We start from the raw sequence: 24,614 nt of genomic DNA, 5'->3' as shown, positions 1-24,614 counted from the left end.
CACTATGTTATAAAAGTAACTATAACGTGTACACTATGCTATAAAAGTTGCCATAAAGTGTACACTATGTGTACTTTCTGAGTGAATAGACAGCAAAAGTATTGTGGTAGGGCAATTCTTGAATCAGAAAAGTTACTTCAAGGTGTGCACATAATGTATATCTCATGTTTTATGATTACCTCAAGAAGTTCAGGAACTGACCCAAACATAGCAGGTTCAAAAAGTGGCACAGGCATTGGAGGAAATAGTGACAGGGAGGCCAATAAGTGATGAGATAATGAGGGGGAGGATACAGATATCTCTAATGTACTTTCTATATTAAAAGTGGCACAGGCATTGGAGGAAATAGTGACAGGGTGGCCAATAAGTGATGAGATAATGAGGGGGAGGATACAGATATCTCTAATGTACTTTCTATATTAAAAGTGGCACAGGCATTGGAGGAAATAGTGACAGGGAGGCCAATAAGTGATGAGATAATGAGGGGGAGGATACAGATATCTCTAATGTACTTTCTATATTACAGCTACCAGAAGTAATCTGAGACCACATTGAAGCACTTGCAACAAAGGGAGCAGGATTTTTTGTGGAGTTATTTCACTCATAAACTTTATAATACACCCATTGCATGGCAAACCTTTTGAGTCTTATTGGGCATGGAAAGTGGGAACCACCTAAGGCCTAACCAAACACCCCAACATCCTGTCCAATTTGACAACAGCAGTCTCATTCATTAGTCCTTGCCTTAGAGGAATGATTAGACCAAGGAACGAATGATACACTTTCACAGATAGAAAGAGGTTTGATTGTGTAAAGGAGCTAGAGAAAAAAATAATCAAACACCTTGGAAAGTGCAGAATGAGGTATCACCACTTGAAAACAAGAAGGAACTATATCTCAAAGCTGACAATTTATGAGATCCAAAAATGGAGCATTATTCGAGGCGGATAACATGGGAGCAGTAAAGTGTGCTACATATTTACCAAAAGCCAAAAGTGGAGTATGGACATTATGCTTATTTCACAAAGATGATATCATTACCTTTAATCCAAGAGTAAAATTAAACTTATTCATAAATAAAGCATCATTAGTAATATTTACAGTGGAATCTATGATCATGTAAATTATATGGTTTTGAAATGAGACATGTATACTCATCTCAATGATCTGCTAAGGCTATTATCTGAGAGTTCCATAACATCTTCATTAATGAATATATGCAGATAAGCCACACACATTTATATAATTGTAATAAAAATGTCTGGAGAATGCATAATATTAATAAGATACACACCAGGAAAGAGAGAGAGAGAGAGAGAGAGCACTTGGCTTTCAAAATATACCATAGTCCTAAAAACTTAGTGTGAAGAAATTAGACACTGTCATCTGTGCTAGCATACTTGGCTGAAGTTTTTGTATATACTTTCAGTTTGACGTGTGTATTGTATGCCAGCTTGATTATGATATTTTAAACAAGTTCCTACATGTTAATTTGAATATTTGAACAGTGTCATTTTACATTTTTAACAGGGCATGTCTGTGACAAAAGATTCTAAAGGCACACTGTCTCAGATTCAGCTGATCTGTAGTTCTTCTTCTTCTTCTTTCGGCTGCTCCCATTAGTGGTCGCCACAGCGGATCATCTGTTTCCATTTCTTCCTGTCCACTGCATCTTGCTCTGTCACACCAACCACCTGCATGTCCTCTCTCACCACATCCATAAACCTTATCTTAGGACTTCCTCTTTACCTGCTACCTGGCAGCTTCATCCTTAGCATCTTTTTCCCAATATACTCTGCATCCCTCCTCAGCACATGTCCAAACCAATGTAATCTTGCCTCTCTGGCTTTGTCTCCACACCTTCCAACCTGGGCAGACCCTCTAATATACGTATTCATAATCCTGAACACTCTTGTCACACCCAGTGCAAATCTTAACATCTTTAACTCAGCCACATCCAGCTCTGACTCCTGTCTTTTTGTCAATGCCACCGTCTCCAACCCATATAACATAGCTGGTCTCACTACCCTCTTGTAGACCTTCCCATTCACTCTTACTGCTACTCTCCTGTCACAAATCACTCCTGACACTCTTCTCCACCCACTCCATCCTGCCTGTACTCTCTTCACCTCTCTTCCACACTCACCATTACTCTGAACTGTTGATCTCAAGTATTTAAACTCATCCACCTTCGCCACCTCTACTCCCTGCTGATCTGTAGATGATATCATCATAATGTTGACAGTTGCTATGTGCTACTGTCAGAAGCTGAAAGACAGGAAAGAATTTTTAGTAAAAAGCTGCTGGTTGTTTTTCAAAATATGAAATGAAAATTGGAAACAGTTATGACAGCTAGGCTAGTCTATAAAAGAGCCTGCTGAAGACAGTTGAAGTCAGTAACAGCTGTCGGTTGCCAGTTATGCTGTGCAGTGATTACACATAAAAAGAACTGTAAGCCTGCCTTTGCTCTGTTGTAGTAATTCCGTTTAGATAACGGACAGTGTTCTTTAGTCAGTTAGGAAATTGTAACTAATATGTGACAGCAGTTACAGTTTTTCTGAATGTTGGATTTCTATCCTACAGTATTGATTTCGTGGTCCAGGTGATTGAGTTCTGTTTGTTTATTTGGAATTACTGTTTTATATTTTTTAATAATTTTGCTGTTTATAAATATTTTTATTAACTTGCATTGCGGCTGGTCAATCAGTGTTTTCTTTGGTGATTTGAGAGTGCTTATACTTGCCTTGATAACTTCCCAAACAACTCTGAAAGTCTGGTTGCTTAGGTCATTTGCTATCATTTGTTTTAATATCTAATTTTAACAATTGGACTCCTCTTAAAAAGGGCATGAAGACACTCTGATTGGTGCGAGCATTACCAGAATATTTTGGGGAAAGGACATAGCTGGAAATCTGTGTCAGGTTTTCCCAGAAGTGTTTGGATGTGTAAGATTTAATTTATTTAAGTGTTGAGTATATCAGAAGTCTTAAACTGGGACACATTGCTCTGACATGTTTACTAAGGAGTTATATTTGTGGTGGGCAGAAGATTAAAGTCCAGTCCTAGGTTATAGAGCATGTTCCTGTTGCGCTCTTAGGGAAAAATTGTGAAATATTACTCCTGTTTAAGTGACAGTCTCACATTGGAATCAGTAGTGAGGACTGAAGCTCCTTAGTTACTGACCAACAGTATAGTGGGAGACATCACATTATTTCATGGCTATTCAGTGGGATATTGTCTGGACATCACTCCTTGTTTAAGGAAAATGCAGAACTCCTTGGTCTGAATTCATAAAGTTTGCATAACTGAGTGGAGTCTGCCAAGTTCCACACAAACTTTATGGCTAACGTCCAAGGAGAATAACTCAGCACAAAGCAGACATAGCCAACAATGTTAGTGCAACCACAAGCAGTCAAGGTTCATAGGTTGGTACTAGGCTATCAGCCCTAGGGCCTATACAAGCCTAGCCATAACAATTCCCTGGATATTTCTTCTGACAATATTTACTTCCCTGGACCCCTGTCTAGCAGGGCGACTGACGTGATCCCCAGGGTGAATTTCCTATCTCCCATCCAATCATCAAGGTTCCTTTTGAAGAGGGCCAAGGAGGTGCTCTGCTTGACATGTATGGGCAGTCTATTCCATAGTATGGGAAGTCTCTGGGTCACGAACCTATCTGGGCAGTCTATTCCATAGTATGGGGAGTCTCTGGGTCACAAACCTATCCCTTCAGCATGTTTTGTTCATTGTGATGACAAGGTTTAGATCCCTGGAGCATGTGGCTCTGTTGGATTGGGATTTCTTTAAGTGGAGCATGTCTAACATGGCTCACGGTTTGACATGGCCTTGTATGTTAAGCAGAGATTGCCTCTGAGTAGATGATATGCCACAGAGTATAGCTGGAGTTATTTTAGACAGTCAGCATAGGACATCTGCTTTAGGCCTGTGGTTCTTTTAGTGAGGTATTTCTGCGACCTTTCCAGCTGTTGCAGATGTCTTGTGAGGTACATACCAAACCGGGCGCTGTACTCTATAATGGGTCTAATGAGAGATGAGTACAGTGGGACAATGATCTCCTTTTTTCCTGGATGAAAAACCCTTAGTGATGAGGTGTGCCGCATAGAAGGATTTCCTGACTGTTGTGGCAAAGTGGTTATCGAAGGTGAGATCACTGTCCACCTGTGTCCCTAAGTCTCTCATCTCACTTTCAGTGATTAGTGTACTGCCACCTATGTGGTAGTTCATGGGGACATGATTTTTCCCAAAGGGGATAACTATGCATTTCTTGGCATTAAGCTTGAGCCCATGGCTCTGGCACCAGGCATCTGTTTCTGTAAGGCCCTTTTTTAGAATATCCACATCATTTGAGGATTCAATAATGGCTCCCAGTTTGCAGTCATCTGTGAACTTTGTTAGCCAGAGTCACTTAGTGTTTGGCCTGTACTTCAGAGAAGCAGATGCCAAACAAGAGCGGTTCCAGGACTGAACCCTGGGGTACTCCACTTCTCACTTGTCTGGAGCTGGATTTGGAGTTGGCTACTTTTATAGTCTGGGTTCTGTCAGTAAGCCAGTTAGCAACCCATTGAGTGGCATAGGAATTTATGCCCAGCTTAGTAAATTTATCTATGATTCCAGAGTGGGGGATGGTATTGAAAGCCTTGGCAAGGTCCAGATAGGCTGTGTGGACTGCCTTACCTTGTCCACAGCTCGGGAGACTGATTCGAAGAAGTCAATCAGGTTCAGGAGACAAGATTGGCCCTTCACAAACCCAAACTGGGTGGGGTCCAGTGTTTGAAGGTTGCCAATGTTTTTGTTTATAAGTTCCATGATAATGCATTCTTTGCCCTTGCAGATCAGGCTCGTCAGACTGATGGGACAGCAGTTCCCGGGATCCAAGGTGGATCCAACCTTGTGGAGTGGGATAATTGTAGCTGTGCACCACACAGGGGCATGAAACCTGAGGTGAGGCTATGATTAAACATGACACTTAGGTGAGGTGCCAGTTAATTTTGTAGTTCATGTAGTAGACAGCCGGGATGTCATCTGGTCCCACAAATGCTGTATTGTTAGCTTTGGAGTGTGTGGTTTCAACCAGTGTGGCCGTGATTACTGGAATTTGGCAATCTTTTGGTATTGAGATGGGCCCTTGAGGGGGTGAGAGGGGGGTGAAGTTGGCACTAAATCAATCTGCCAGAATATTGGCAATATCCTTGGGATCAGTATATTTAATGCCATTCTGTTGTAGCTCAGAGCAGATTTGAGCATTGCCATTTAGATTCCTGACATAACTATAGAATGCCTTGTGGTTGTCTTTGGAATCTTTGGCAATTTTATTTTTGTAACTAGCTTTGGAGGATTTTATGAGGGATCTCAGCTTGTTACTGAGGCTGGTAAGGAAGTTTTTTGCATCCTGGGATTTTCCTCTTTAATGCAATAGTTTCTTCCTTCTGTTGTATAGTTTGTTTATGGCAGAGGACCACCAGATTGGCTTCCTTTTTTTGGAGGAGACAGTCTTAGTTCTATTTGGGATGGCACGATTCATGCATGAGTGGATGTGCTCATACAGTGCCTTAGTGTAGGATTCAGCAGTCAAACTTTCAGCTCCTGTCTGCATGGGTGTCATGAAGTTTGTCACTTCTGACTTGCGTAGCATGAAATTGGCTTTGCAGAAGTTTTTTATGGAGGTTTCCTTACTGGGGGTGGGATGTGGATGTCAAGGGTGATTTGCTTATGGTCAGACATGACCAATGAGGGGGTGACCACTGGTGCGGAGCATCTATCTCCCATGTTGATAATGACCAGGTCTAGGATATTGGAGCCCCTGGTGGGACAGTGGATTAGTTGATCCAGGGTGTTGGAATTTATGAATTCCAAAAACCATTTGGAAAAGGTCTTGAGACCCGAGTATTTTTCCCAGTTAATGGCAAGGTAGTTGAAATCATCCAGTATTAGGGTGTTTGGTTGTATCTTAATATTTTCCAGTATATTTAGAAAGGTGTAGTGAGAATCTTGGGCAAGCTGGGGGATCTGCAGCAAGCTACAATTTGGATTGCAGTCTTACCTAGTGTTAGTTGCACCTGGAGAATTTCAGATGCATTGTGTTGGGCAACTATCCTGGAGGTGTGAATATCCTTGGTGAATATGGACACTCCTCCACCTTTAGTGTTTCGGCCTTGGTTTGGTGGCTGAAAAGTGTGGTAAGAGTTGTAGCCTGGTATTGCAGGGGTGTTCTTTGGAGCCTTGAACCAGGTCTCAGTTACTGCACAGATATCAATGTTCTCCATTTTTAGGAGTGCCTCCAGAGAATGCATTTTGAGGTTTAGACTTCTAGCAATGAGTAGCATTACCTTCAGATTTTGCATGCTTGTATCTGTTATGGTGGTGGTTTTGTCCTTTGAACCTTGCCAAAAAAAGGCACTATAGGGGTGGCAAGAGCTTTAGCCAGTAACCTGAATCCCAGGGGTGACAGGTGCAAACCATCTCTGGCAAATCATCATGGATTGTCGATCATGTTGTCCCAGGCAGACAGATACTGGATCCCCTTTGAATGATACCAGAAGCTTAGCCAATTGTTGGAGTCAATCATTTTGTCCTTATACTGTGGTATAATTCTGGGTGAAGGCAGGATGCTGCTCAGGGCTAGGGTCATACCTGCTTGGGCCACATGATCTGAGATCTCTTCCATGTCTCTTTTCATGTAGTCCAGGGAGGTGGACAATGACAGAGTCGTATTTGTACTTGCTGTGGAGTGACTTGAGTGCATGTGCTATGTGGCAAATCCTGGCACCTGACAGGCAGCTGACTGTAATTTTCTCCTTGTTCAGCCTGGTGAGTGGGACATCAGTGTGCTTGACTATAGAGTCACCTATGAATAAAGTGTTGGGTACGTTGTCTTACATTAGGGGCTGTTGTTGGGTGGCACACTGGTGTTGTGAGCTATGTGTCAGTTTTGTTGTGACTGGTGTGTGTTTGTGTTTCAGCTACGGAGGTCCTTGTTGCTTGGGAAAGTTAATGTTAAGGGCCTCTGCATATGTGGGTTTAGTGTTGCTATGTGTGGGTGTTGATGGTGTGGGTTTTGAAGGGCTATGTGTTGCTCGAGGTGTAGTGCAGGTGTTAACCCTCTCCTCTTAACTGTCTAGCACAATCTTGGATGGAGAGAGCTTTGTTTCCAGTTTGGCTATGTAAGGGCATCTCTTGCAGGTTGTAGTGTTAGGTGGTAGGAGGAGAGGGTTGTCTGTGTACATGAGACAGTTGCTGCATTGCCCCAGTATGCCCAAATTCACCAGGTGGACAGGAGAAATCACTGGAAGTTGACCCTTGGACATGCCTGTTCAGGTGCTTTTTATGTAAAGTACAAGAGCTGTTTTCCCTTAACTTTGCAAGGTACTTTGTAATTATAGGCTGTTTAGTGCCTATGATTAATTTATCCTTACTATCAAGGAGAGTTGAGTGCTTGTATCAGTTTAAGGCTTCCTAGTGCTTTCCAGCAGGTTCTAGAGCAAGTGCTAGTCACAGGGGTTCATATTTTAGTGCTACTACTGAGAAACCAGCTTGTTCTATGGGAAAATTTGAAGAGCAGACTTTCTGGCACCTGGAATAGTTTAACTCTAGGCCTGTGGTGCTGCACAATGCAAAAAATGTACAAACACATGCATTTTTAAGCCAGAAAGTTGAAAGGGATAGAAATCAGCCCAAAAGGGCTAATCAAATTACAATTTCAGAGCTGGAAACCACTCCTCTAGTGTCAGACAGGCAGTACAATGCTCACCAGTCCCACTGGTAAGCAGTAGGACTTCCCTCTACCAAAGCAAAGTCTGTATAGCTCTGAACACAGAAAATAAAGTCCCAAAACCAGCAAAGCCTGGGATCTGGACTATACTAACTAGGAAATGCAGGAAATGAGCAAACAAGATAGTATTTTTTTTTTTGGTTAGAACAATCTAAACAATGCAATAATACAGTAAATAAACACAGAAAAGGCTAACACTTGAGTGTGTAGCCCTAAACAGTAAATGCAATTAAAACTCTACAAAATTAGCAATTTAAAACTTTTGAAATGAAACAAGGCAAGTGCACAACTGAAAAACGATTTAAGAGGCAGTAATATAGTAGAATAAGTATCTAGTCTACATATACAGAAAATCAGATAAAACACAATAAAACAATTCAGATGCAGTGCAACCTAGAACACTTGAGTTGTAGCAATATTAAGGCAAATACAGTTTTAATAAATGTACTAAAATATACTCTATACTTCCAAAAAGTTTGAGAAGCACAGTCAGAACACAAGGAGATTCAGGCAATTTTTTTTTTGTCAAGGATGTCATGTCATGTCATGTCAGGGATGTATGCAAAAAAGACTTGTTTATAAAGTAAGATGTGCATGTGCATTACCAATACACATATAAAGAACTTATACAAGCTAAATAGAACTTTCAGTAATAGGAGAAAATTACTAAAGGAAGAGACTTGTGCATCAGTCAATATGTCTGAAAAGTGCAAGCATCCACAACCAATTATTGATATCATCGTAATTTGCAGATGGACATATATAAATGCATGGGTCTACCTGATAACACCAACATGCCAAAACACCGACAACGAAATAACCGACACAAAAAAATGACAAAAAAAAAAGTTCAAAAACACGAAACGTGCTAATATATACCAGTCACAGTACTGTAATACAACATGGAGCAATATTTGCCAGTACATGCCACACACAAGGCCATTTTTTACCAGTGTGACAGCATGACACAACAGATGTATATAAATCACAAAAGTAAGAACATGTCATGTTGTTGCACAGACATAAGACAGCAACAACCAATATAGAAATGGGTGCAATGCATGTACATGGATAACATGTGCAAATAAATACAACAGACCCACCTCATTGTGCTATTAGCAATCCACTGGTCCAAGACAAGTTGTGCTTAAATAGGATTAGGGAGCATACCTGTCAACCTCTTAACACAAAAAATCTGGACAAAGCCGAAAATAATGGGGGACAAAGGCCCCAGAATAGGGACAAATGTTAAAATAGGAAAAATTTTAAATATTGGTCTTACAAACTTATAAAGTTGTTAGAATAAAACATGTTGTATCATACATTTTCTAAAGGATATGAAGTCTGGAACACAAACATCTGTCATTTTTTATTGAATTCAATACTCACTGATTTGTCAGAAGGCTACTGTTTTTATGAAGAATGGACCAAATGTATGAGGCAAAAATCTGGACATTCTGCAAAACTCTGGACAATTGAGAGGAGGGACTCTTCTTCACATGTATGGAAAGCCTGTTCAAGAGAATGGGAATCTCTGAGAAATATATCTACCTCTCCCCATATCTTATTTAAGTCACAAGAAAAACTTTTAATCTAGTATTTCTGATGCAGTTTGTTTTGTGGATTTGCAAATGGTTCATTAAAACAGGGTCCAGGGATGCCAGGCAAAGATCTCTTCTCAGAAGTCTGTATGATTCTGAGTAAAAAGACAGGATTTTAAGGCAATCACCATAAGACATTGTATTTACTATCTGTGTTAGGCTTTTATAAGGAACCTTCATGAGCATTCCATTTGCTGCATGCTTCTGCTCAGGTATATACCAAAGAGGCCATTATACTCTATGACAGGTCTGATGAAGGCCAAGAACAGTAGTACTTTGACCTCTCTGGATCTAGATACCATGCCCTTGCTTATAAGCTAAGAAACATAGAAAGATTTTCTTACTACCTTGGACACATGTTGGCCAAAGGCTAGATTACTATTTACAAGTTCCAAGATTCCTGACTAGTGAATCAACTTTTAGGGGTATTTTTATTGATAACATAGTTACCTGGGGTAGCAAACTTCCCAAATAGTACTTTAATACATTTCTTGGTATTGACTGTTAAGCCATGTCATTGGCACCAAGTGTCTGTCTGTGTTAGACCTTCCTGAAAGGTGTTCTTATCTTGGGTGATTTTCAATGTCTGATCCCAGTTTGCAATTGTCCATTCACTTGGTTAGCCACAGGCATTTGACACTGGTTTTAATATCTGAGAAGCACATGCCAAAGAAGAGAGGGCCTAGCACAGAGCCCTGGGGGGGTGGGGGGGGGGTGACTGGCTTCTTTGTGGAGATGGCCTCACAGATTCTAAGCTCCTAGAGCTGGGGTATCATATCAAGTGCTTTACCCAGATCTAACAGGTAGTATGGACAATGTTCACCTCATACATTGCCTTAGTGACCTTTTCAAAGAAATCCAATAGGTTCAGTAAGCATTACCTTCCTTTGACAAAGACAAACTGGAATGGATCCAATGTCTGGAGGCCTCCTGTGTTCTAATTGATAATTTTCATAATAATTATTTCCATGGCTTTACAAATAAGACTAGTTAGACTAATGGGACTGTAGTTTCCAGGATCTGTTTAAGGTCCTCCCTTATGAAGGGGGTGATGATCAGAGTCCTCCATTCACTTAGCAGAAAACATGTTTTAAGGCTATAGTTAAATAATGACTCCAGAGGTCCTGATAAGTCATATTTAGACTATTCAGGAGGCATCCTGGGATATTATTGAGGCCATTTGAGGCTGTGTTCATGGCTTTAGTGAGGACAGCCAGCACGTGCTCTTCAGTTATAGTTCTAGGGGTTATGTTTGAAGGTATTTTTGGGGGGATGGTTGGGGGTGAGCAGGGGTAAAGTTGGAACTGAATTTTGTCTACTAATAGGTTTATTATATTGCCAGGCTTAATGAATGTGGCACCATTAACCACCAGTTTAGCACATTGCTGTATGCTGCCCTTGAGGTTTCTAATGAAGATGAAGAATGACATATGTTTATCTTTTACCTTGGAGATGATCTTAACCTCAGAGTTGGCTTTGCTTGATCTAATTAGCCCTCTCGGTTGGCTATTTAGTTTGATATGAGAGTTTTTTATCTTTATGGGAATTACCTTTCCATATTTTTGACACATATTTTTTTTCCTTTTGTTGCATATCCTATTTAATTTGGGACACCACCAGGGCAGTTTATTTCTGGGACTAGTCCTTGGCCTACTCCTGGTAAGTAAAGCAGCCACTATGCAGCCACTGAAATGTGTATACAGAGTTTCTGAGTGCAATTTAGCACTGCTGTGTTGTCTGGGTATTGAAAGGCATTGAATTTTGACAAAACATAAGTTTAATAAAAAGTAATTTGCCTTGGAATAGTTACTAACTGCTGCTGGTTTAATAGGATCACAGAGTTGATTCTGATTCTGAAGGAGGCAGCTTTATGATTGGACCTTACCAGGGAGGATGAGACATTAGGGAGTGCAGGGTTCTTCCATATTTGTGAGCATGATGTTGAGTAAGTTGGTGCCTGTAGTGTGTGTATTCACTATTTGGTCAAGGGTGTTTGTATTTACAAAGTTCAGGAATCTCTGTACCTGTAGATGTGAGGCCATGTAGGATTCCCAGTCTGTAGAGAGGTATTTAAAGTCTCCCATTAGTATGGTGGTAGGTTCGATGGTAAGTGTCTCCTGAACATTTAAATATGTATTGTGAGCTTTTTAGAACATGGAGGGTGACCTATAGCTGGCTAGGATATTTTGTCTATGGTGATCTGCACGTGGAGGAATTCCAGCATGTCATCTTATTTGATCACCCTAGAATTATGCTAGTTACTGATGTATATTGAGTCACCTCCACCTTTCATCCTTGTCTGTGCAGCTACTAGTCTAAAAATGTGGAAGGCACTGAAACCTTGCACTTCTGGGTTACTCTCTGCCTCTTTAAACCAAATCTCTGTAAATGTTGCATGGATTGATGGAAGTTAAATAGCTTAAATCAGTGAATATACAGGGAAGAATTACACACAATAAAATGGGAAGATGTGCTTGCATATTACATGACAAGTAAAAGAAAACTGCAAGTGATGCCATGTGTTGAGGATTTGAACAACAAATCTGTGCAATCGTGGCTTCATGTCATCATATGACATTTAGTTCCCATGTGTTTCTTCTCATATTTCAGTGACTCGACACACACACACACACACACACACACACACACATATATATATATATATATATATATATATATATATATATATAGATATATCTACCTGTGCTGCTGTATCCTAAACATTAATGCATGTTCCATGTATGTTGTGTAGTCACTGTCATTGAGGCTCTGCATGTTTGAACATATTACTACTTCTGCAATAACTTGTGCATTGAAGAGTTGCCTTCTGTATAACATTCCGTATCAGACATGGAATGTGATCCTTGTTTGTGTTTATCTTCTTTTTGGCCAGTCCTTGGTAAGTTTGTAATTAGTCATACTGCTGTAAGCTTTTTACTGTGTTGTAATACAGTGTTGCACATCACACAATGCTATGTGTGATACATCAGTGTTTGTGTATGACCCCTGATTTGGGGTATGTTTGTGCTGATACATTCCCTTAAATTTCATGGATCTTGATTTCTTATGTTACTGGCTATTTTATGGGTAGCATTCCATGCTAGTTAACTGCATTATGATATCCTATGCATCCAATGACACCTTCTGCTGTACACACCACCTGCATCCCACACATTTGTTTCTGTGGCCCTTTTTATTGCTCTACCTTGCAGAGAGACTTCCTGCATAGATGTTTCTCTGAGTGTTGCATATATATTCTTACTGGTATATCTTATACTTCTGTTATGTTAGATCTTCAGTGTAGACAGTTAATGGTTTCTTTCCCTTAGTTATGCTCTGTGCTGCTGCTGTCATGGGAGAGCATGTGAACATCACTTTTTATTCTGTATATATATATGTATGTGTGGCTTGTCATGACTCAAAGATATGTATCAGGTGTTGCCATGTTGCCTGATCTAGGACATATGGCCACATCCTCTGTTACCCACATCAATTGTTTCTCACCTCTGTGTCCTCCTGATTATCCTTTAACAGCTCTGATATGTCATCATTAGAAATCTGGGGTCCTTGGGGTAGGTCACCCACATCTGCAGCTAGAAAGCACCTTATTTTCCTGCTATCATGTTGTGCAGCATTGCATACATGACAACCATCTTTAATGATTTTTCTGGTATGTATTGTAGTGCACACCCTGATGTGTTCAGATGTCTGAGTCTTGCTTTCAGCATGCCAAATACAAACTCTATGGTATGCCCTGTGGCACTGCTTGCACTGTTGTAAGCATCCTTGGTATGGGTTGATAGGGCTCTGTATAGTGTCATTAGACAAGACTCTAGTGGATAACTGCAGTCACCTCTTTGTAGGAAGGACATAACACAATTTTTATCCTGGTGTTTAATGTTGACCGGTCTAGATTCTGATTACATAATAGCTGTGATCATGTACTTACTGAGTAGTAGTCATACAGGGATTTCACCATGTTGGAAAGTGGCCTTCAGACTGCTTACTCTCCATATTTCAGCATCGTGCACACTACTGGGGTGTGTTGTCATGATATTAGCAATAACACCATCTGCTGAGCACATCACTTGACAGTTGTGTGATGGCCACCCCTTTATATTGAGGTTTTATTCAGCACCAGGTACAGCTGGGTTTTTAATTGAGAAGTGGGTGCAGCTTATTGCACTGAGGACATGGGGGAAGTTTTCTATGGCATAAAACTGTAACATGCAGGTCTGTTCTCCATGACTATTGTTGGGAAGTGTATATATTCATCCACCATGACATACACTGCTACCAGGACATGTGAGAGGAAGTGAATGGCAGCTGTCTAGGAAGCTACTATGGCATCCCCCATATTCTACTAAAATGTCCCTGAGGCCAGTATACCTAGACTCAGGCACACTTTTGTTTCTATTGGTATTGGGTTACCTTCAGACTATAGGAATACATGTGGGGTGCACCATATCTTGCAGTCGGCCTGTATCAGATCTCTGTCTAATCTGTATCTACCTATTATTTCATAGTCAGAAAACTGGCTTAACTGAACCTGGCTGAGCACCTAGCTGGCTGCTTCCTGGGACACATTTGCAGATTGTCCTCTGGTATGGATTGCAGTACCCCAGCTTACTGTAGTGCATTAAATGATGGTTGCATTTTTTTTTAATGTAATGTTTGTGGATTCTGCAGGATTCAACAGGAATATAGTGGCACTAAAATAAAACACATCTAGCCTCTGCTGAGTGTTTTGGAAAGTTGTCACATTTAAGTTGCATTGGGTGGATCCATCATGTTTTGGAAGCTGGTGGGCATGCAAGGAGCATGTAATCATCCTTTGCTGCATAAATAATTACTCGCTCTTGTTTTAGCATCACGTCCGCCACTAGTGCACTGACATGTTCCTTCGGTGTGCTGTGCTGTCTATAACTTTCTGTTGGAATCCAGCCCATGATATCAGATACTTAAAATGAGGAGTAAAATGTAGAAATCTAAGTTGTAGAGTCTTCCACTCTTACGTTTACGACTTACGGTTGTTTGGACGCAAGATTGCTCTCAAGTTATTTTTTAAAGGTAATGACAAAAGTTACAATGGAGCGTTGCCGCCTATTATGTTTAGGAAGAAAAGTTATTTCACGCCTACAATGCCCCCTGTTGTAGACTGTTTTATAAGATTGTGCGAAAAAGACTTTTATATTCATTATTCTGCCAATGTTAAAAAGAAAAAAATTTACAATTTGACTAATGCTGAGTTTGTTTTACTAGCAACATTAAGGGCAAATAATAACATAGTAGTGAAAGCTGCTGACAAGGGGGGGGGGTAGTTTTATTTGATACCAGTGACTACATTAAAGCCATGGATTTATTGTTGGAAGATAGAAACACTTACAAACCAATAAGTATAGATGATGTGAATAGCATTGTTTCTAACATACATGATAGACTATATGACTTATTGATGTGTATGCAAATCAGCTATGAGATGTATGAGTTTTTGTTTATTGAAAATCCCCTTGTTCCTTGTTTAAAGGGACTACCTAAACTTCACAAGAATATACATCCTGTCCCCATGCGTCCCATCGTATCTGGCAAGGGATGGTCCACGTCTACTATTTCAATTTTTATTGAAAAGATTTTGAGACCAGTAGTTGATAGCATAACTTTTATTCTTAAGGACACCTACCAACTACTCAGTGATATAGAATTATTACAACAGGATTGGGTAGGCACAGATGATACCCTATTAATCTCATTAGATGTCAAAAACCTCTTCACCTGTATACCCAATGAGTATGGTATACAGGCTGTTAGAGAAATAATGACTCATGAAACTACCTTTACAACTAATAGGCAAACCCTTATATGCCAACTACTAGATCTAGTTTTGTACAACAATGTCTTTTTATTTAACAAAAAATATTTTCTTCAAACATGGGGTGTCGCCATGGGCACCCCATGTGCCAATACGTATGCAAATTTGGTGATGCATTTTTGGGAACAACAATACATGTTTAATAATGCTTGGGCACATAGAATCAAGTTCTATAGAAGGTTTGTTGATGATGTGGTAATAATATGGGAAGGGACCTTTACTTTATTCCAGGAATTGCTAATTTATCTTGAGTCTACTACAGACTTCCTGAGATTTACAGCAGAACATTCCAATGTTGCTATAAACTTTTTGGATGTTATTCTTACGTTTGATGTTAACAAAAGATTGGTCTCCTCACTTTACAGAAAGCAGTGCTGGAAGAACAATATATTAAGCTATAATAGCATGCATCCTAGGTTTGTTTTTTCAGGAATTGTCAAGAGTCAGTCTGTTCGTCTATCTAGGTTATGCAAAAATAATGATGTGTTAATTAAAGAAGCTGATCATTTAGAGGCTTTATTTCTAGATAGAGGTTATGATGTCAACCTAGTTCGATCCATTAAGAATAAAACTTTAGGTATAGAAACAAGTTTGGATATTGTTGGCACATCTAGCAGTTTTATACATAACATGGGGACATTACCCAAAGACAATAAACTAAGTTATGTAACAAAATACACAAATGATATTACAGATTTAAAGAAAATCATCACCAAACATTGGAATGTACTAATTAGTGATGACTACGTTAAAAATTTGGTGGGCACTAAACCTCATTTCTTGTTTAAGAACTGTGACAATCTTAAACTAATTTTTAAGTTCAATGACAATAAGACTAGCCACACTTTAAATTTATTTTCAGATAATAAAGGGACATACCCATGTATGAAATGCAGCATGTGTAAATATATTACACATACACAAGTTTTTAATTTTCCATCTGGTTTTCTTAGGTTTGTTCCTAAGATGTTTGCTGATTGTAATACGATGAACTTAATATACTTGGCTACTTGTGACTTTTGTGATGCATTCTACATTGGTTTAACCAAAAGGAAACTTAAAGAGAGAATATACAACCATGTCTATGACATTAGAAAAAAGAATGATCAAAATGTACTTGCCAGACACATTAACATTCACCCAGAACACAACTTTAGTTTCAGAGTATTACAAGTTATTACACCCAACATAAGACAAGGAGATAACATGAACTCTTTAGCGAGGTTGGAATTAAGTTGGATTTTTAGAACCAGGGCCCATATACCACCTGGCCTAAACCTCTATATTTCCTTGAAACCAGTACTAGAGGCTATTTAGCTACACAATTCATCTAATTAGGAACGTTGTTTTAAGGCTGCCATCAGTTTCACTGATTAGTATAGATTATTATATTCTACATTATCCAGATGGCTTTGTTTATATACTCCCTCTTGTCATTTTGATGCACATCTATTGCCATGTCTCACTTCCATTTCATACCCAAGCTAGGGGATTATGATACATTCCATACTCATTGACATGGAATATATTAGTTTTATGTTTTATATTCATGTTTTGTATTTATGCTCACTTGTTTTTGGAAGGTGTTTCTTCATTCCATTCATTAATTTTGTTTAGATCACTGTGCATGGTTTTATATGTAGAATCCTTCATTTTACATTATTTATAATAAGGTACAGCATATTTGACCATTTTAATGTTCTTATATATTGTACTCAATTCAATATTTCTATGCAATCTACACATTTTTGTACATTTTCTTATATATATTAAATGTGCACTTATATCCATTCATTAAGGACATGAACAATATATATTAGTTTACACATTGTTGCATATTATACATTCTATGTTTCTCTTCTGGATGGGCGTCATGTACAGACTATTATGAATTTTTATATATTTATATGCTATTCAGCCATACAATATTTATATAATTTTAAATGTGTTATGAAATGTCATCTGAATGTATTATTCAATACAGTTTGTTTTATATATGAGTTTTTAAGCAGAATGTTTCAAGCAAAGTTACACTAGCACTTTAAATGAATTTTCAAAGACTGTTTGACAGCTGATTAACCATCTAGATATATTATTACTTAATTGATTAATTATATCAGCTGATACTTACATCTTTGTATATAAGCCTTAGAACAATTCATTGTGTTAGATCTGATGAAGCGTGCAGTCCAGCACGCAAAAGCGCTTATCTTTTTACCTTTAATAAACCTGTGTTTTATCGAGAATTTGGTGTGTTTCGTGGAAGACTCTACAACTTATATTTGTACATTTTACTCTTCATCTTTTGGTTGCCGAGTCCTTAGGAGGTAAAAGACACTTAACTTCTTGCTGATACTTAAAATGAGACAAGACAGATGGATGAAAATAAAAAGTTCCTGTACCAGACCAAAGGTATTACATTTTCTATGACAAAATTCATGTGTACTAATGATGCACTAAATCAGCTATGTAACCAAATACTGGAAAAAGACCATGAGGTACACTTCAGCATTATATTAAGTAAAGAGAGTACCCGAGAAATGTTTTGGCCTGGTATTTCTTAAAAATACAGCTTAGTGTAAAATATTTTCAGAAAAGCATTATGAAAAACAATAAAATATGTATAATACCTCAAAAGATCCCTTACACACCAGAGAGTAAACCAGCATCTAATATATTTCAGTTTAAATGCATTAAGTATTTCATCTGTTTAAGTCTCTGGAAGTCATCAAACTAAAGATACAACTCCATTATCAGTCATTATATTGAAGAAAAACATTGTTCAAGCTATAACACACCTGACAATATCATCTCTAAGAATGGTCTGCAATTGGTCAGTTAATATTTTTACAATAATGGGAATTTTATCACATAACCTCTTTATCAAATGTATCTGTAGTATAATGGACAGGTTGAAAGAGACATTCAAACTGTAAAACATAGTGTAAATATAATCCAGCTTTAATTGAACACTGAAACACTCTAGTGTAACTAGTATGACTGTCATCTTCACAATTATCAATGTGAAAGAGAATGAAGAGAAAGCTTCCGACCTCTTGTATTCTGCTTTAGCCAGACAAAATGCCAGTCACTTAACCTGGCAGAAAGTTCAGGAAAAACACAGACTGTGCTATGACAGAACAGTAAAAGTACTCTCTAACCTCAAACCTAGAAAAATAGTGGGAATCTAAAATTCAGATGTCAGATATTTTAAACAGCTCTTTAACAATGTAGACTGAGTTTGTGATTACCTCACACAACTTTGATCACAAACTAGCAATACCCCGGGACTGTGAATTGTATTCCAAAACAATAACATCACACAGAAAATGCTTTTTGTAGAGAGTACACTGCCCTGTACCCCACTCTGATGGGGGAAGGGTGGATTGACTCACCCAAACTCACATTATTTACATATATAATCTCTAAAGTTGCATCATTATAAAATGATTCAAGCCGCTAATAATTGCACATGGATGTTGACCAGTAGCATTTCTTGAACAAGGATTTGTCCATTTGGAATGTCAGATCCTTTATGATTACTCCAGGAAATACACATAGGCATAACTCTCAAATGTTCAAAATGAACAGAATGTCCAGATTTTTGCCTCATATCTTTGGCCTGTTCCTCATAAGCTTTGTGGTTTTCTGAAAAATCATTGAGGCTTAGGACTGAAATAAATTAAATAATAACTGAAATTTGAGTTTCAGAGTTTGCATCCCTCAAAAGTAAATGCTTACTGATGCAAAAGCTATTATGCTATCAACTTTCTAGGTTTAAAAGAAATACGTCCCTTATTCTTGGCATTAGCCCTGTGCCCCTCTCACCAATATTTTTTGGCCTTGTACATACTTTATGTGCTGTCAGTCATGTTTTACGATTTTGAAGGAAATGAACACACTTGTATAAGACTGGACATTCCACGTCCAAGAATGACAGCTTGTCCGGGAGACTGAAATGAAGAGACAACTGTAGCCATGAAGCATATCAGTAGGCAAAACGAATATTCCCAAATGGACACTTCCTCTGATCATTATATTGTACAAGCCAGTACTTCATTAACAGAAATGAAAGGTACTGAGGTAACTGAGACTGACCTTGCTGGATGAGACTGTTGTACCAATTACTACTACAAATTTTATCAAAGACACTAAAAAAAATAGATCAGTTAGAACCATAAAAATACATTCAGATGGAATGACTTTCTGACAGGCTGTGAAAAAACAAATAATTTCCTTGGCTGCTGTTTAGCTACTGCAAATCTTTATTGCACACTATTCATTGTTTTGTGTGTTCCGATATACCTGGATTAGTTCATGTTTATATATCATGGAATGTCCCTAGTGTACTATTAATACAGTGCACTGCAGAAAGCTAAATATTTGCTGTAAGCAGTTAACTTAAGGAGAGGGATATAATTTAAGGCACCCATAAGCCTAAGCTTGCATGCAGAATTTCACATTGATTTGTCTTGCTTATAATCTGTTACCGTGAAAATAAAATGAGTAGATTTTAACTTACAGTTTCTTGGATATCTTGTTTCATTACATCAGTTCTGAAATGCTATAGCTGAAACTGACTTTAACAATATTATAATGCTCGCTCAATCTACTCTAAACGCTTCTAATTAAAAAGAAAATAATGCCCTAGAACAATACTTTTTGCACAGATTTTACCCCAAAGTCTTACAAAAACAGAGAACTGCTAAGGATTCTACAATGTGGTCATAAGGAACGCTGCATACATTGTGTTCTGTCATTGTGGCATCAGTGGGACAGGTACATTACTCACCACATTAATATTTAATATGACTAGCTGAATGATTCTGATGGGTAGGGAATGCATGGTATATGCTTTTAAAAGTGTCTGCTAATATTAAAACATTCTACTTTGTACTAGAGCTGTTTCTGCATCATTGAACAAATGCTTGTCATGTGGCCACGTAATGGATCATCCTTTTTTTGTTTATTTTCACTGCAATGATGAATGACAACTCACATTTGGTGCCCATGTCATTGCAATGGGCAATAATTATTTTCATATATGGGGCTGTGCAGTGTTCATTCCCAAGGTCCCTGTGGACTAGGCTATAACTGTGGAATCAAAGAAAGCAGGTAAAGCAATAGGGGAAAATAAGTGCAACATATATGTCCTTTGGTCTCCATTCCATTTATTTGTTAGTTTATGTATGTGTTTTATTTGCCAAAAAGTTAGAGTGGCAGCTGCATAGTTTTAATACATTGCATTATACTTTAGAACTTTATAGCAAATATTAAACATCTGATAGATAAAGTAAAAAATACAAGCATGTTACACCATAGACTACATGGTACAACATGGGATACATACAGAATATGACTGCATAATTACAATAGTAATCATTCCTGATCCATTTTCGATATTTTATTTATTTATTTATTCTTACATTTGTTTAATCTGGTAAGTGTACTGATCTTTGAACCCTTTTCAGACTTGACCTGGACATATGTGGCAAAAGATAAAAAAGAAGCAATAAATTGCAATTTAAGTACAAAAAAATACAAGTAATATGACATCAGCATATCTAAGCACAGTGCAACCTGCATTGCACTTTTAATAAAGGATGATACAAAACAATAACAGTTGGATTTTGTGTTAGCACATCACTGTGTTTGTTCTAGCTATAGTACAAACTGCATTGTGATCTTAATAAGCAAACATACAAAATCATCACTAAGACAGTGGGAGAATAACATCAATAACTCAGCAGGGCAAGAAAATAATTGTTGGGATAGACAGTGTGCTGCAGATTTGGGATACATTAGTCTTAAATCATGATAGCTCCTTAGCATATAGAAAAGATGACCACAGGAAATGGAAAGCAAGATCACAATGTTGAAACTTCAGAAAGCCGAACTCCTTGAACGTCGCAAGGTACCTCTGGGAAACTAACCACTGGACCACTAGCAACTTAAATATGAATGGAATCAACAAAAACCCACCAATGTGGGGGGCTTCGCCCTCCATACCACCTGCTAACTAAATACACCAACTCCAAGATCACACTACAGTGAAGAACAGGGCAAAAGTCACCATGGTGGCCTAGTGGTTAGATTCCCGGAGTTAATTTACGACATTTTGGGAGTTTGGCTTTCTGAGTTCAGGTATGGAAACATATTTTCACTGTTCTGTAATGCAATCTGATAACAAAGATGCTGCACTAAGAAAGTGTTATACAAAAACATACATAACCTAAAGTTTCTTGAAAAACAGTAATAGAATATTCTCATTTGGTAGCTCATGTTATATAAAACCAGTCATCAAATGGCAAAGAACAATGGCACAGACAAAAGAACAAATGTTTATTTCAGCACTAGCACTTCAGCAAAAAGCCTTTTAGGGGACTCACCTAGAAGATTATTTGGTGTGTGATGAAGATGATTTCATCCAGCAAAGTTTGTACAGTTGGAATTCAGTCCATTAGTCTTGTATTACCTGTAGGGACCTGCAGAAGCACCAAGCACGGAAAACTGCATTGTCAGTGATTACTTTCTACAGGCCAATTTGACAGACATTAATACGTGAAACAATGGCTTTTGGGTTTAGTGCCAATACAGATGAGCCAGCAAGAGGTATGAGACAAGTGGAAAGTACAGTATGACTCTCTGGCAGCAAACTAGTGAGATAACAAGTGAATATAGATGGAGAAGACAGATTTTATTTTGGTTAAATAATGCTGCCCCAAACATAGGAGACTGGCCATGGAAATTCCTGCAACTCCAAAACACTTTGACATTAGTAACAGTTAGTATATGTGTACAAAACAGCATGTATGATATATCTTTCTTTTTTTGCATTAAAACCACATTTTCAGTTTCAGATATTGTTTTATGGACTGACAATTTAACAATTATTCATCCAAGCAGAGGTATCGGAGGGGATCATGTCAAATCGACAAAGTTAGTTTCAGCAAATGTAAAATGCTTGAATAATGTTTTCCAAAAATACTTTTGCCAGTAGTGGAGTTTGTTTTGATTTCCAATGCTGTGCAACCTTGAAGTTGGTATATATATAAGTGTGGGGGTATTGGGGTGTCCTCCCACATGAGAAGTACAGGGGGCTTGCCCCCTGCAAAAAAAAAAAAAAATATATATATATATATATATATATATATATATATTTTTTTTTTTTTTCTCCATTGCACACTAAAACTAGTTTTCATGAATAATTTTGAAATTTTTATGTTTACTGAAACTAACTTTGGGGTGTTGACATGAATTCATTTAGGACGGGGATTATCTTATGCTACAAGAAGTGGACATTTTGGTAACAAAATCATCTGATGACTGCTCAATAAATTTTAGCACATACCCCAGAGGAAAAGGTGGTGCAGTTTGCCATGGCTCTAATCTTCAACTGTAAACGAGGACACAGGATAAAGCTTTCATATATACTACAATGCATCCATTTGTACTATATTTCCATAAACAATTATTTGGCTTTGTCTTAGAGTGAGATAAAAACAGAGAGGTATGCTAACTATATCGGCACTGGCATACTGGTTAAGATATTTATGTCACAGATGCAAGATACAGGGCTTAATTCTCACTTTTGAAAGGCAATTTGGCTAGGCTTAAAATGGCCCACAAAGGTAACTGGCCTGGTACTTGCCTATGAACTTATCCTGCTAGGCTTGAGGGTTTGCATAATGGTTAAGTTATTTACCTCACAGAATAGATGTACAGGGTTTGATTCTCACCAACAGAAACCGAGTAGGCTTAAAATGGTCCACAAAGATAGCTAGGCTAGTAATTACCTAGGAATCTTACTACAGAACTACCAGGGTGAATTTAAGTGAACATATGTATACTGGCCAATTAATGTGTGATTATGTCTTGTGTGTGTGTATCAAAATTTTATGACAGTAATTCCCAATGTGGCAGTGGATATTGCATAAGACCACAGTAATACCAACATCATATAAGTTAAAATATGACAAAATGCTTTCAGTAGAGCTACTGACTAAACGAAGATATGCATAACTCAAAATACATGAAGATACCACTAAGTCTATAGTTAGCAAGCTTAGCAGTCAGTACAGTACCTATCATAAATCAGCACAAGCTTACTTCTAAGTGATAGAACATTTAATTTTGCCTGGTATTTTATATTTAGACTGTAGTTATGCTGTTTCTGCATTAGTGTCACGACAGATTGTAAGGATTATTCCAAGATGAACTAGCACTATAATAAATAGTCAGTACTAGTCATTAGAAGGTAAGAGAAACATAAGACTCAGTTACAACCCAAATCATTCTTTTGTTGAAAGTGGTTATTTCTGCATTTTTCACAATTATATGGAATAAAAAGCAGTTTTAAGTTAATTTTGTAATCATTGTTTGACTTGTGCAGCCCTGGAAAAGCATGCTGCCAGATGTAATGCTGAAATTACTTTTCGTAAAACATGGATATATTGTTCAGACTCCCAGCACTCAGCAGGGAGCTTGGGAAATTTATAATCTGAGTCAATTTGATATCTTTCTTTTTAGAATGAAGTGACAGCACTATTTAATTTGGTGACACAATGGATGATCATATACAAGAAATTGCTACTTTCAGCATGAAGGTATGAAGCAATTAAGCTTTATTGTTTGCTTTTAGCAGAAGGTTTGTGCATCCTAGACTGCAGGAAGAAGGAGCATTTATTAATGGTATTCTTCTTTCCTCAGGAGGTATAATGGAGCCGTGGGCTGAGATGGTGGCTCTCTGCATGTAACTGTGAGTCAGCAGCAGGAACCGGTTCCAGATGAATGCAAGATTTCATCTCCGGGTCTTAGAAGGTCAAGCTGATCTTCCAGAAAGGCCACCATCTGTAGCATTTAACTTTTTTTTTTAATATTCTGTCTTACATTATTCATAATTGTAAGCAACTGAAATATTCAAATTAAATCATTTCAAATGGAACAGAAGCAGTTTAATACAAGCATGAATGTGGCATCTTTTCACTTTTGTTGTCCAAAATTACCATTTTTTTTCTAAATAAAATAATTCTTGTCATTTTAGAATTGTTTTTTGTACATGCTTTATTCTTTGCCTTGTACACTAATTGTTGGAAGACTTAAGTTCACCCATTAGATATGACATTTGACTGAAAGTCTGTAAGACAGGTGTTCAAGACATATCTCTTCTCAGATGATGCTACTTGGATTTCAGACTAAGTAGAAAAACTCATTTAACACTGATCCTTCAAAATATGCTTAGAATTAATCTATGAATGTTTTTAGTTTTCGACAATGCAGAAAAGGGCCATCAGACAATTGTTGTAACTGTTTTCTCATTCACCATTTGGGAGCAATTCTGAGTTCAATAACTTTC

The 24,614-nt window shown here is 38.0% G+C and overlaps 1 long non-coding RNA gene across 1 annotated transcript in view; it reads left to right on the top strand.

Moving 5' to 3' along the window:
• Window positions 1–24,250, top strand: part of LOC122812779 — a 31,199-nt gene extending 6,949 nt beyond the window's left edge. The window contains exons 2-3 of the long non-coding RNA XR_006366557.1: window positions 23,789–23,865; window positions 23,969–24,250. This is a non-coding gene — a long non-coding RNA (uncharacterized LOC122812779). The remainder of the gene's footprint in view (window positions 1–23,788; window positions 23,866–23,968) is intronic.
• Window positions 24,251–24,614: the final 364 nt, after the last annotated feature.

The sequence above is a fragment of the Protopterus annectens genome, chromosome 10.part0 (assembly GCF_019279795.1).
Source record: "Protopterus annectens isolate FY-2018-M chromosome 10.part0, PAN1.0, whole genome shotgun sequence".
NCBI lineage: Eukaryota > Metazoa > Chordata > Ceratodontiformes > Protopteridae > Protopterus > Protopterus annectens.
This window is presented reverse-complemented; position numbering and strand designations above follow the sequence as displayed.